Here is a 12579-nt window from a genome sequence, read left to right as displayed (position 1 = left end):
GGTCTACCGTTGACACCGAGTAAAAAGGATGCAATCTGGGTTGTTGTTGATAGATTGCCTAAATCGACTCATTTTGTCCCGATACGTACGGACTACTCACTTGATAAACTAGCTGAATTGTATGTTTCTCAGTTTGTGAAATTACATGGTGTGCCTATATCCATGTTTCGGATCGAGATATGAGGTTTACATCACAGTTTTGGAAGAAGCTGCAAGATGCACTAGGTACGAAATTACATTTTAGTACTGCTTTCCATCCACAAACAGATGGCCAGTCTGAGGGAACATTTAGATACTTGGGGATATGTTGAGATGTTGCATTCTCGAGTTCAAAGGTACGTGGGAATTATACCTGCCTCTGATTGAATTTGCGTATAATAACAGTTGTCAATCAAGTATCAAAATGGCACCTTATAAGGCTTTGTATGGTCGTAAATGTCGTACGTCATTATATTGGACCGAGCTCAGTGAAGATAAGATACACGGGGTTGACTTGATCAGAGAAACAAAACATAAATTGAAAGTGATCTGTGAAAGTTTGAAAGTAGCGTCAGATAATCAGAAATCTTATGCAGATTTGAAACGTAAAGATATAGAGTTTCAGATCGGAGACAAAGTCTTCTTGAAAGTCTCACCGTGGAAAAAATACTCAGATTCGGTCGTAAAGGCAAATTGAGTCCGACATTTATTGGGCCGTATGAGGTTATAGAGCGTATCTGGCCAGTTGCTTACCGACTATCGTTGCCATCTGAGTTAGAAAAGATTCATAATGTATTCCACGTTTCTATGCTTCAGAGATATTGATCTGACCCTTCCCATGTGATCAGTTCGTTTGAGATTGAAATTCAGCATGATATAACCTACGAAGAAGAACCGATTCATATTTTGACTCGTGAGACTAAAGAGTTACGGAATAAAAAGATTTCGTTAGTTAAAGTATTGTGGCATAAACAAGGATTTGAGGAAGCAACATGGGAGCCAGAAGATACAATGAGAGAACATTATCCGAACCTATTCACCGGTAAGATTTTTAGGGAAGAAAATCTCTAAGGGGGAGTTGTAACAGGTCGATTTAGACCTTAATCGAAGCGGTGGTTTCGGGACCACGAATCCGAGTCAGAAAAATATTTAAAAATTATTTTCTGTGTTTATTTTGTGAGAATTTATATCTGTGAAATTTTCGTAATTTAATTTTGTCGTTTAGGTGTACGATTAAATAAAAAGACTTAATCGTGTAAATTGAAAAGTGGGTAGTTTATTTTGTAAAGGGCTTATTTGTTGATGGCTTTCTAAGTGGGAGTAGTTATAATGAAATTAGTCCATTATATATGGTGTTGGACGGTAATGGAATTAGCTTATATGATATTATAATTATTTCATTAAGGGTAAAAATGAAAATGAAATAAAAATGCATATTATAATATATTATAACATAAAAAAAAAAAGAAAAGAAAGTGCTTATATTTTCTTCCACCATAGCCGAAGCTAATAACCAAAAAGAAAGAAAGAAAAGAAACCTAGGTTCGACCATATTCAAGCTTAATCAAGATCAAGAACTAAAGAAATCGAATTTTGATCGGGGAAAAATGAAAGTTGTCGACTAGCTACCCAATTCTGTTTTGTACCGTTCAAGGTAAATTTATAAGCAAATACACGTGTTTATTAGTAAATTAATGTTATAATTATATGTTGTTATGGAATGTTAGAATTTAATTGTACTATGGCCGAATATGGATAAATGTGGCTACCACACTTTCGAGTTCAATTCGACCGAGATATGACATCCAAAAGCCCCGAATGAACCTTAGGAATAGTTAGGATACATATGTCATGACATAGGATTCTGATATATATGTGCGAGTAAGACAATGGCATCGATATGTGGTTTCGATATGTGTTTACGAGTAAGACCCTATCTGGGACAATGGCATCAGTATGTGACTACATGTAAGACCACGTCTAGGACGTTGACAGTGTATGACTTATGTGATCATCCGAGTGTCCTAACCAATTCCGAATGGTTCATCGGGCAGAGGTATAATGAGGACGAATGTGTAAAACAAACTATAGACCAGGTAAGAATTTATTTGTCATTTATTTGAACAAAGGTAAGTAAACACCTTCGTTATTTGTTATAAATCTTGTAAGTACAAATTTAGAAAAAAAAAATATGCGTATATGATATGTGTATTTATTTTGTGATGGACTAGTAAGCTTGTTGTAATAGTTCTTATGTGTATGTGATTAAGTGATGAGGTACATATTCGGTTATATGGTTAATACATGCAAGTGGAAGTATAATAAATCACATGAGTTCTGTGTCTGTGCATCTGAACTAAGTATGTATTATTTATTTGGCTATGATACGGGTTAGGGGTGTAACATTTGTACTCTTTACCTATCGGTTTCTGGTCGTTTTGGTCCACCTCACCTTTACCTTTACTTACCACAGTTTGTTGCCTCGGTTCTGGTTCAGGTGAAACTAACACTTCCTCATCATTAATGGTAATTGCATTGAGGTGCTCCCTTGGGTTAGATTCAGTGTTACTCGGCAGGCTACCTTGTGGTCATTCAGATATCAATTTAGCGAGCTGACCTATCTGAGTTTCGAGCCCTTGGATCTACGCTTCTTGATTTTTAAGTGCTGTCTCAGTATTCTGGAAATGAGTTTTTGACACCAAGTTGAATTTTTGTTAGCATCTCCTCAAGGTTCGGCTTTTTCTCTTACTGGTAAGGTTATTGTTGGAAGCCTGGAGGTGGTGGTCTCTAATTCCCTTAGCCTCCCTATGAGAAATTTGGGTGGTTCCTCCAACCTGCATTGTAAGTATTACTATAAGGATTATTTTGAGATCGAGCATTATTACCCATGTAATTTAGCTACTCGTTCTCCATGTTGTGGCCATAGGGTGGGTATTCTGAATTGCTGGATCCACCTCCATTTGCTTCACACTGTATTATTGGGTGAACCTATGAAGAACCAAGAAAATCGTCAAATTTTCTATTCAAAAGTTCTACCTGATTAGAGAGCATGGTGACCGAATCGACGTTAAAAACTCCAACTATTTTCATTGGTTTTGTCCTCATGACTTGCCACTGATAATTATTCGGTGACATCTCTTCTATGAATTCATAAGCATTCTCAGGTGTCTTATTATTGATAGTTCCACCAACAGCTGCGTCAATCATCTGTCTAGTAGAAGGATTCAGGCCATTGTGAAACGTTTGAACCTATAGCCAGAGTGGTAACCCATGGTGAGGGCATCTTCGCAAAAGGTCCTTGTATCTCTCCCATGCATCGTAGAGTGTTTCTAAATCCATCTGCACAAAAAAAGAGATATCATTGTGTAATTTAGCCATTTTAGCCGGTGAAAAATATTTTAATAAAACCTTTTCTGTCATTTATTCCCAAGTAGTGATTGACCCTCGTGGTAACGAGTTCAACCACTGTTTAGCTTTGTTCCTCAATGAAAAAGTGAATAACCGAAGACGAATGGCATCATCAGAAATGCCATTGATTTTAAATGTGTCACAAAATTCTAAGAAATTCGCCAAATGAGCATTTGGGTCCCCGTCCTGCAAATCATCCAATTGAACAAACTGTTGGATCATTTGAATGGTGTTAGGTTTCAGTTCAAAATTATTCGCAGCAATAGCATCCCTAATGTGACAGCCCAAAATTGACCCTAGTCGGGAAGTGGTTTCGGGACCACAAAACCGAGTCTTATAAATAATTAAAGATTATATTCTGTGTTTATGATGTGCGTAAATGCTTGTGTGATAGTTCCATACTTTAATTTGGTCAGTGTATGTGGAATTTATTAGTAGGGACTTATGTGAGACAATTTAGAAATATGCTAGGCAAGTGTTCAAGTGGCCCATTAATATATGTGGGAAAGTGTTTGTCCTTGCATGTCAAATTAGCCAAATTAAAGCATAGTGGCTGGCCATGCTATGGGTGGAAACATGTCACCAACATGTTATGCTAGTGATGTATGCTAAGAAAAATAAAATAAAGAGCATGGTAATTAAACAATGAAAAGGAAGGGTGATGAAAAAAATGGTCTCATCCATACCCCCCTTGTTGCCGTGAGTTGAGGAAAGAAAACAAAAAAAAATGTGTTCATTCTTGAACACCTTTGGCCGAATAGAGGAAAGAAAGGAAGGGGAAGAGCTTGAGAAAATCGGCTATGGTGGTTTGCTAGACTAAGGTATGTTTGATGTTGTTCTTGAGATGCATGCATGTTTTAGTAGTTGACTTGAGTTCTAAAAACCCATGGTTCAATTTTGTGGATTGATGATGATTTTTGTGTTTTGCCATTGATGAGTGCTTGAGCTTTTTGATAGTTGTTGATGAAAAGTGAAAGATATGTTAAAGATTAATATGTTAAATTAAGGCTTGGTAAGCTAGCTATTAAGGTGAAATGCTAATGTTAGTATTCGATTTGGTAATAATCTGTTTGGGGACAGCAGCAGTAAGGTGATTTTGGAAAATCGCCATAATTTGTAGGAGTTTAATTAGAAGCTGAGTGAATTATGCCATTAAAGCTTGAAGAGTCTATTTTCTTACAAAAGAAACTATAAAAACAAAAGAGTTACCGATCTTGAGATATTTGAAGTATTGTGGGGCTGAGTCAAAATGACTACTAGATTCCCTGTTCTGTTTTTAGGAAATCATTATAAATTGTACAAAAATGATTATAAGATAAAATTTATATGCTTAGACTCCTTAATGAGTCTAGTTTCAAATGAGATCAAATACAACACATTTTGAATTCTGTAAAATGAGAAATTTGATTCGTAGTGAAGAGTGGTCAGAATAGTCAAACAGTGAAACAGGGGAAACTTTAAGAAAAATCTGGTATTGATTGGCCAAGCCAAAAATTCTGAAAATTTTATGGATGGAAGATATACGAGTCTATATTCAGGGAAAATTAACGGCTAGTGATTTGGAGTTTTGTAGCTCCAGTTATAAACAATTTAGCGACTACTGCTCAGGAAAACAGCTCGTAGTGAATATGTGATTTTGTTGTAAACATTAATGAAAATTTGCCAATGAGTTATTTATTGACTATTATAAAGCTTACTATAATCTATGTGTGTGAAGGTCAAATCAATATATATATTATTCTGAAAGTAATACTTGAATAGTCGATTAATGACTATTTTAAATTTTGTTGAACTTAAGCTCAAGAGCAAAAGGGAACTAGATCCGATAAAGGCAAAGAAAAGATCACTGAGTAGTCGAGTTGGAACCGTCTTACCCAACACTAGGTAAGTCATTAAGCATGTAGTTGGTATTATTTCAAATGGTCATAATGTTTATGTATTGATGCTGAATGGAATGAATAAATATACATATATATATATGCATGTACGTATGTGATAATGAAATTGTTGAATGAAAAGAAAAGAGGTAAGATGTACTGAGTTGTTGATCTCGGCACTAAACGTGCGGGTATAACCATTTATGACCATGAGATTGGCGCTAAGTGCGCGGGATTAAATTGTACAGCACTAAGTGTGCGATTTGACTATGTTGCACTAAGTGTGCGAAATGAATATGATGCACTAAGTGTGCGAATTGACCATGCGGCACTAAGTGTGCGAGTTTGACTATGTAGCACTAAGTGTGCGATTTGATTACGTAGCACTAAGTGTGCGAGTTGATTATATAGCACTGAGTGTGCGGACTCAATATACATTCGTGAATCATTATGGACACTATGTGTGCGACACTACTGAGTCGATCGCGGACAGCGGATCGGGTAAGTGTCTTGAGTACATGGCTAATAGGTGCTATGCTTATACTTGGTGTTGAGCTCGGTAAGTTTGAACCTATGTGACAACTATACTTGAAGTCACGTACATAAAATTTATCGTAGATGGGTGAAAGGCCGTTTAGTCGTTTGATTGTAACGAAAATAAATTGATTTATGAAAATGCTTCAATGTCCTATTGATGAGTATATGGAATGTGAATGCATGAATTGATATGAAATTGAATCGATAGGTTGGAGGAACTATGGTATGGTTCGGAATGGATGGAGTAATTAGCCTCGTTCCATTTTGTTTTCTCTTGTGATAATGTTACTGATGGATGGTAGTGCATAGCTTATGACTTACTGAGTTATAAACTCACTCGGTGTTTCCTTGTCACCTATTCTAGGTTTCTTGGACACATCTCTTTTGCATGATCGGGCCGTCATCGAAGTCATCACACCGGATAGCAAGTTTTGGTACTTTCTTCTTAGTTGGCTTAGAAGAACATTTTGGCATGTATAAGCTATTACGTTGTGTTTGAACTTTGGCATGTAATCGAAGCTCGATGAGTCTGTTTTCATGAGGAAGTAACGAAAAGATCATATGGGCAGTATATTAAGAGATAATCAGATTTTTGTGGGACAGGGCCAGAACGGTTTCTGGATTCCCTGCTCCGACTTTGGAAATTCATTATAAATTAACCAGAGAGAATTAGGGGTCATACCATATATGTATAGATTCCTCTCTGAGTCTAGTTTTCATAGAAACAAACGGCATCAGTATTGAAGCCCTGTGCGGGGAGATATCCAGGTCGTAATGGGCAAAGGTCAGTGTAGTCGACCCCTGCAACATGGGAGACTTTGACTAATAAACTGTACTAATTGGCCTGACCAAAAATTCTAGAAAAACAATACATAGATGGGCACATGAGTCTAGTTTCTGGGAAAAATTATGAAACTGATTTTCGAGTTACGAAACTCAAGATATGATTTTTAAAACGACTAGTACACAGATTGGGCAGTGTCTGGAAAATAAATTTTATAAGGGGTTAAAGTCAGTTAACACCTCGTGTTCGACTCCGGTGTCGGTTTCGGGTTCGGGGTGTTACATTTGATTGGTATCAGAGCTATGGTTTAGTCGGTTCTAGGACTACCATAGCGCGTATGAGTCTAGCTATACATGCCGAATGTTAATGTTTAAATGTGTGATGACTTCTGACGGTTGAGATGTTTTTGTTTTGATTAGTAAATGAACCCCGGTGAGGAAAGAACCCTAGCGGATGACGTTGAGAGCGTAGCGGCTGCTCCTGCACAAGGGACGCCGCCTGTTGAACCTCAGTCATCTGCGAATAATCATGGTGAGGGGGCTAAACAAGCCTTCTTTACCATGATGAATGAGTGGGTCGCGCAATATGCCCGAACCAACCCGGCTGTCCAACAATTCCCAAATTTGAATAATCCACCCCAAGAGCCTGTAATGCCATCAGTCGCTGATCCTGTGAGGCTGAGTATGCCACCTGTGGACTTGATTAGGAAGCGTGGGGCCGAGGAGTTCAAGGCCATAGTAACTGATGATGCCGAAAGGGCCGAGTTCTGGCTTGATAACACCATTCGGGTGTTCGATGAATTGTCATGCACACCCGACGAATGTCTAAAATGTGCTGTATCTTTGTTGCGAGACTCAGCCTACTATTGGTGGAGGACCTTGATTTCCATAGTCCCGAACGAGCGAGTAACTTGGGACTTCTTTCAAACGGAATTCCGAAAGAAATTTATTAGCCAACGGTTCATTGATCAGAAGCGTAAGGAGTTCTTGGAACTCAAGCAAGGCCGTATGACTGTATCTGAATACGAACATGAATTCGTAAGACTCAGTAGGTATGCCCGGGAGTGTGTAGCTGATGAGGTTGCTATGTGCAAAAGATTCGAGGAAGGATTGAATGAAGATTTAAAGCTACTAATGGGTATTTTGGAAATAAAAGAATTCGTAACACTAGTCGAACGAGCCTGCAAGGCGGAAGAACTTGGAAAGGAGAAGAGGAAGGCTGAATTTGAAGCTAGAGATTATCGTAAAAGATCGACGGGTAAAGCTCCGTTCTCAGCTGTAAAGAAGTTCAGGGAGGACATTAATAAGTCGAGGGCGACTGCGGGAATTTCCATCAAGGCAAGACCATCGATGGGCTCCCGAGCTACTTCGGTAGCTAGTGTGGGCAATAATCGTCACGAGAAACCTGAATGTCCCCAATGTGGAAGACGACACCTAGGTGAATGTTGGGGCAAGTCTACTAGCAGGGCCTGTTACGGATGCGGTTCGAAGGACCACTTCATTAGAGATTGCACGGAGCTGGATGAGAAGAATAAGATTCAAGGTGCAAGACCTAGTGGAGTGACATCTAGAGGTAGACCACCGAGAATTTTAGGAGGCAGGGGTGGTAGTCAGAGGGGGGCCTCTGATACGGCCGATCGAGCCGAGAACCGTACTCCTGCTAGAGCATATGCCATTCGCGCACGAGAGGAGGCATCCTCCCCCGACGTCATCACTGGTACCTTCACTCTCTTTGATACTAATGTGATTGCATTGATTGACCCTGGTTCTACTCATTCATATGTATGTTAAACCTTAGCAACCAGTAAGACTCTACCTGTTGAGTCTACTGAGCTCGTAATTCGAGTATCAAACCCTTTGGGTCAATGCGTACTTGTTGATAAAGTGTGTAAGAGATGCCCTCTAATAATCCGAGAATCCTGTTTTCCGACCGATTTGATGCTTTTGCCGTTCGACGAGTTTGATGTTATTCTTGGTTTGGATTGGTTAACCGCGCATGATGCGGTTGTGAATTGCAAAAGCAAGACTATCGATTTGAGGTGCGCAAATAACGAAATAATCCGAGTTGAGTCTGCGGACTTAAGGGGGTTGCCAGCTGTAATATCAGCAATGTTGGCCCAGAAATATGTAAGGAAAGGGTGCGAAGCATACCTCGCGTATGTACTTGATGACAAGGAGTTAGAAAAGAAACCCGAATCGGTGCCGGTGGTCTGTGAATACCCGGATGTTTTTCCTGAAGAGTTACCGGGTTTGCCACCTGTTCGGGAGGTAGAGTTTGGCATTGAGCTTGTACCTGGAACTACGCCAATTTCGATCGCTCCGTATCGTATGGCACTAACCGAGTTAAAAGAGTTGAAAGCTCAGTTGCAAGAATTGACGGATAGAGGTTTCGCTCGACCGAGTTTCTCACCTTGGGGTGCACCAGTATTGTTCGTGAAAAAGAAGGACGGAACCATGAGGTTGTGCATTGACTATCGTCAACTGAATAAAGTGACGATAAAGAATAAGTATCCGTTACCGCGTATTGATGATCTGTTCGATCAATTAAAGGGAGCATCGGTGTTTTCAAAGATAGATTTGAGATCGGGTTATTATCAGTTGCGGATTCGAGATTCGGACGTACCCAAAACTGCTTTCAGAACGAGGTACGGTCACTACGAGTTCTTAGTGATGCCGTTTGGGCTCACTAATGCCCCTGCGGTGTTTATGGATTTGATGAATCGGATCTTTAGGCCGTATTTGGATCGGTTCGTAGTTGTGTTTATTGATGACATCTTGGTCTATTCAAGAGATGAGACCGAACATGCTGAGCATCTGAGGCTAGTGTTGCAAATTTTGCGGGATAAGCAGTTATATGCTAAGTTCAGAAAGTGTGAGTTCTGGTTAAGAGAGGTTAGCTTCTTGGGTCATGTGGTATCCGCATCGGGTATTCGAGTTGACCCGAGCAAAATTTCAGCCATACTTAACTGGAAGCCTCCGAGAAATGTTACCGAAGTCCGGAGCTTTCTAGGGCTCGCCGGTTATTACCGATGATTTGTCAAAGGTTTCTCGATGATAGCCACACCTATGACGAAGCTACTTCAAAAGGATGTTAAGTTCGAATGGACGGAGAAATGTCAGAAAAGCTTCGATCAACTGAAAACTCATTTGACTGAAGCTCCAATTTTGGTGCAACCTGAATCGGGTAAAGAGTTTGCCATTTATAGTGACGCATCCCTACTTGGGTTGGGTTGCGTATTGATGCAAGAAGGTCGAGTTGTGGCCTATGCGTCGAGACAATTGAAGCCACACGAGAGAAATTATCCGACCCATGATCTCGAACTAGCCGCCATTGTGTTTGCATTGAAAATATGGCGACATTATTTGTTTGGTGAGAAGTGCCATGTGTTTTCGGATCACAAAAGTCTCAAATATTTGATGACTCAACGAGACTTGAATCTGCGACAAAGACGTTGGCTTGAGTTGTTGAAAGATTACGAGCTTGTCATTGATTACCACCCGAGAAAGGCTAATGTGGTTGCGGACGCCTTAAGCCGGAAATCACTGTTTGCTTTGCGAGTGATGAATGTACACTTGTCTGTTCTACCTGACAATGTGTTAGTAGTTGAATTAAAAGCCAAACCATTATTGACTCATCAAATTCTTGAAGCTCAGGAAGTCGATGATGAATTGGTTGCAAAACGAGCTGAGTGTGTTCCGAACAAGGAATCGGAGTTTCAGATTGATGATGATAGGTTGTTTGAGGTTTAGAAGTCGTTTGTGTGTTCCAAGGAATTCGGAACTCATTCCGATGATTCTGAACGAAGCCCATTGTAGTCGAATGTCAATTCACCCGGGGAGTACGAAAATGTACAACGACTTGAAACGTTGGTTTCGGTGGCATGGTATGAAACGAGACATCTCCGACTTTGTTTCGAGATGTTTAATATGTCAACAAGTGAAAGCGGAACATCAAGTGCCTTCAGGGTTACTTCAGCCGATCATGATACCCGAGTGGAAATGGGACCGAGTCACAATGGACTTTGTGTCCGGACTGCCATTGTCCGCAAGTAAGAAGGATGCGATTTGGGTTGTTGTTGATAGGCTGACTAAGTCGGCCCACTTTATCCCCGTGCGTACGGATCTTTCATTGGATAAACTAGCCGAACTGTATGTCTCTCAGATTGTGAGATTACATGGAGTACCTATTTCTATCGTGTCGGATAGAGATCCGAGATTCACCTCACGATTTTGGAAGAAATTGCAAGAAGCTTTGGGTACCAAGCTGCATTTTAGCACCGCTTTTCACCCCCAAACCGATGGTCAATCCGAGCGGATAATTCAGATACTCGAGGATATGCTGAGATGCTGCATCCTTGAGTTTAGTGGTTCATGGGAACGGTATGTACCTTTGATTGAATTCGCTTACAACAATAGTTTTCAATCAAGTATTAAGATTCACCTTATGAGGCTTTGTACGGTCGTAAATGCCGTACACCATTGTTTTGGACTGAGCTCGGTGAAAGTAAAATTTTCGGAGTTGATTTGATTAAAGATGCCGAACAGAAAGTAAAGGTAATCCGTGAAAGTCTGAAAGCAGCCACAGATCGTCAGAAATCGTATGCGGATTTGAAACGAAAAGACATTGAATATCAGGTGGGAGATAAAGTGTTTCTTAAAGTTTCGCCTTGGAAAAAGGTACTTAGGTTTGGCCGTAAGGGCAAGTTGAGCCCGAGATTTATTGGGCCGTACAAAATCTCCGAACGAGTGGGGCCAGTTGCGTATAGATTGATTTTGCCCCCTGAGCTTGAAAAGATCCATGACGTCTTTCATGTTTCGATGCTTCGACACTATAGATCTGATCCATCGCACATAATTAGCCCATCAGAGGTTGAAATTCAAGCCGATATGAGTTATGAAGAAGAACCGATGCGTATCCTAGCTCGTGAAGTGAAGGAGTTACGAAACAAAAGAGTTCCGCTAGTAAAGGTGTTATGGCTCAAACACGGGATCGAGGAAGCTACTTGGGAAACCGAGAGCTCGATGAAAGAACGATATCCAAACCTATTTACCGGTAAGATTTTCGGGGACGAAAATTTCTTAAGTGGGGGAGAGTTGTGACAGCCCAAAATTGACCCTAGTCGGAAAGTGGTTTCGGGACCACAAAACCGAGTCTTACAAATAATTAAAGATTATATTCTGTGTTTATGATGTGCGTAAATGCTTGTGTGATAGTTCCATACTTTAATTTGGTCAGTGTATGTGGAATTTATTAGTAGGGACTTATGTGAGACAATTTAGAAATATGCTAGGCAAGTGTTCAAGTGGCCCATTAATATATGTGGGAAAGTGTTTGTCCTTGCATGTCAAATTAGCCAAATTAAAGCATAGTGGCTGGCCATGCTATGGGTGGAAACATGTCACCAACATGTTATGCTAGTGATGTATGCTAAGAAAAATAAAATAAAGAGCATGGTAATTAAACAATGAAAAGGAAGGGTGATGAAAAAAAATGGTCTCATCCATACCCCCCTTGTTGCCGTGAGTTGAGGAAAGAAAACAAAAAAAAATGTGTTCATTCTTGAACACCTTTGGCCGAATAGAGGAAAGAAAGGAAGGGAAGAGCTTGAGAAAATCGGCTATGGTGGTTTGCTAGACTAAGGTATGTTTGATGTTGTTCTTGAGATGCATGCATGTTTTAGTAGTTGACTTGAGTTCTAAAACCCATGGTTCAATTTTGTGGATTGATGATGATTTTGTGTTTTGCCATTGATGAGTGCTTGAGCTTTTTGATAGTTGTTGATGAAAAGTGAAAGATATGTTAAAGATTAATATGTTAAATTAAGGCTTGGTAAGCTAGCTATTAAGGTGAAATGCTAATGTTAGTATTTGATTTGGTAATAATCTGTTTGGGGACAGCAGCAGTAAGGTGATTTTGGAAAATCGCCATAATTTGTAGGAGTTGAATTAGAAGCTGAGTGAATTATGCCATTAAAGCTTGAAGAGTCTATTTTCT

At 39.8% G+C, this 12579-nt stretch overlaps 1 non-coding gene across 1 annotated transcript; it reads left to right on the top strand.

Moving 5' to 3' along the window:
* Positions 1–3244: 3244 nt before the first annotated feature.
* LOC121211765 (small nucleolar RNA R71) lies at positions 3245–3350 on the top strand. The gene has a single exon (XR_005906983.1). It is a non-coding gene; the product is annotated as a small nucleolar RNA R71 (small nucleolar RNA).
* Positions 3351–12579: the final 9229 nt, after the last annotated feature.

Source organism: Gossypium hirsutum, chromosome A12, assembly GCF_007990345.1.
Source record: "Gossypium hirsutum isolate 1008001.06 chromosome A12, Gossypium_hirsutum_v2.1, whole genome shotgun sequence".
NCBI lineage: Eukaryota > Viridiplantae > Streptophyta > Magnoliopsida > Malvales > Malvaceae > Gossypium > Gossypium hirsutum.
This window is presented reverse-complemented; position numbering and strand designations above follow the sequence as displayed.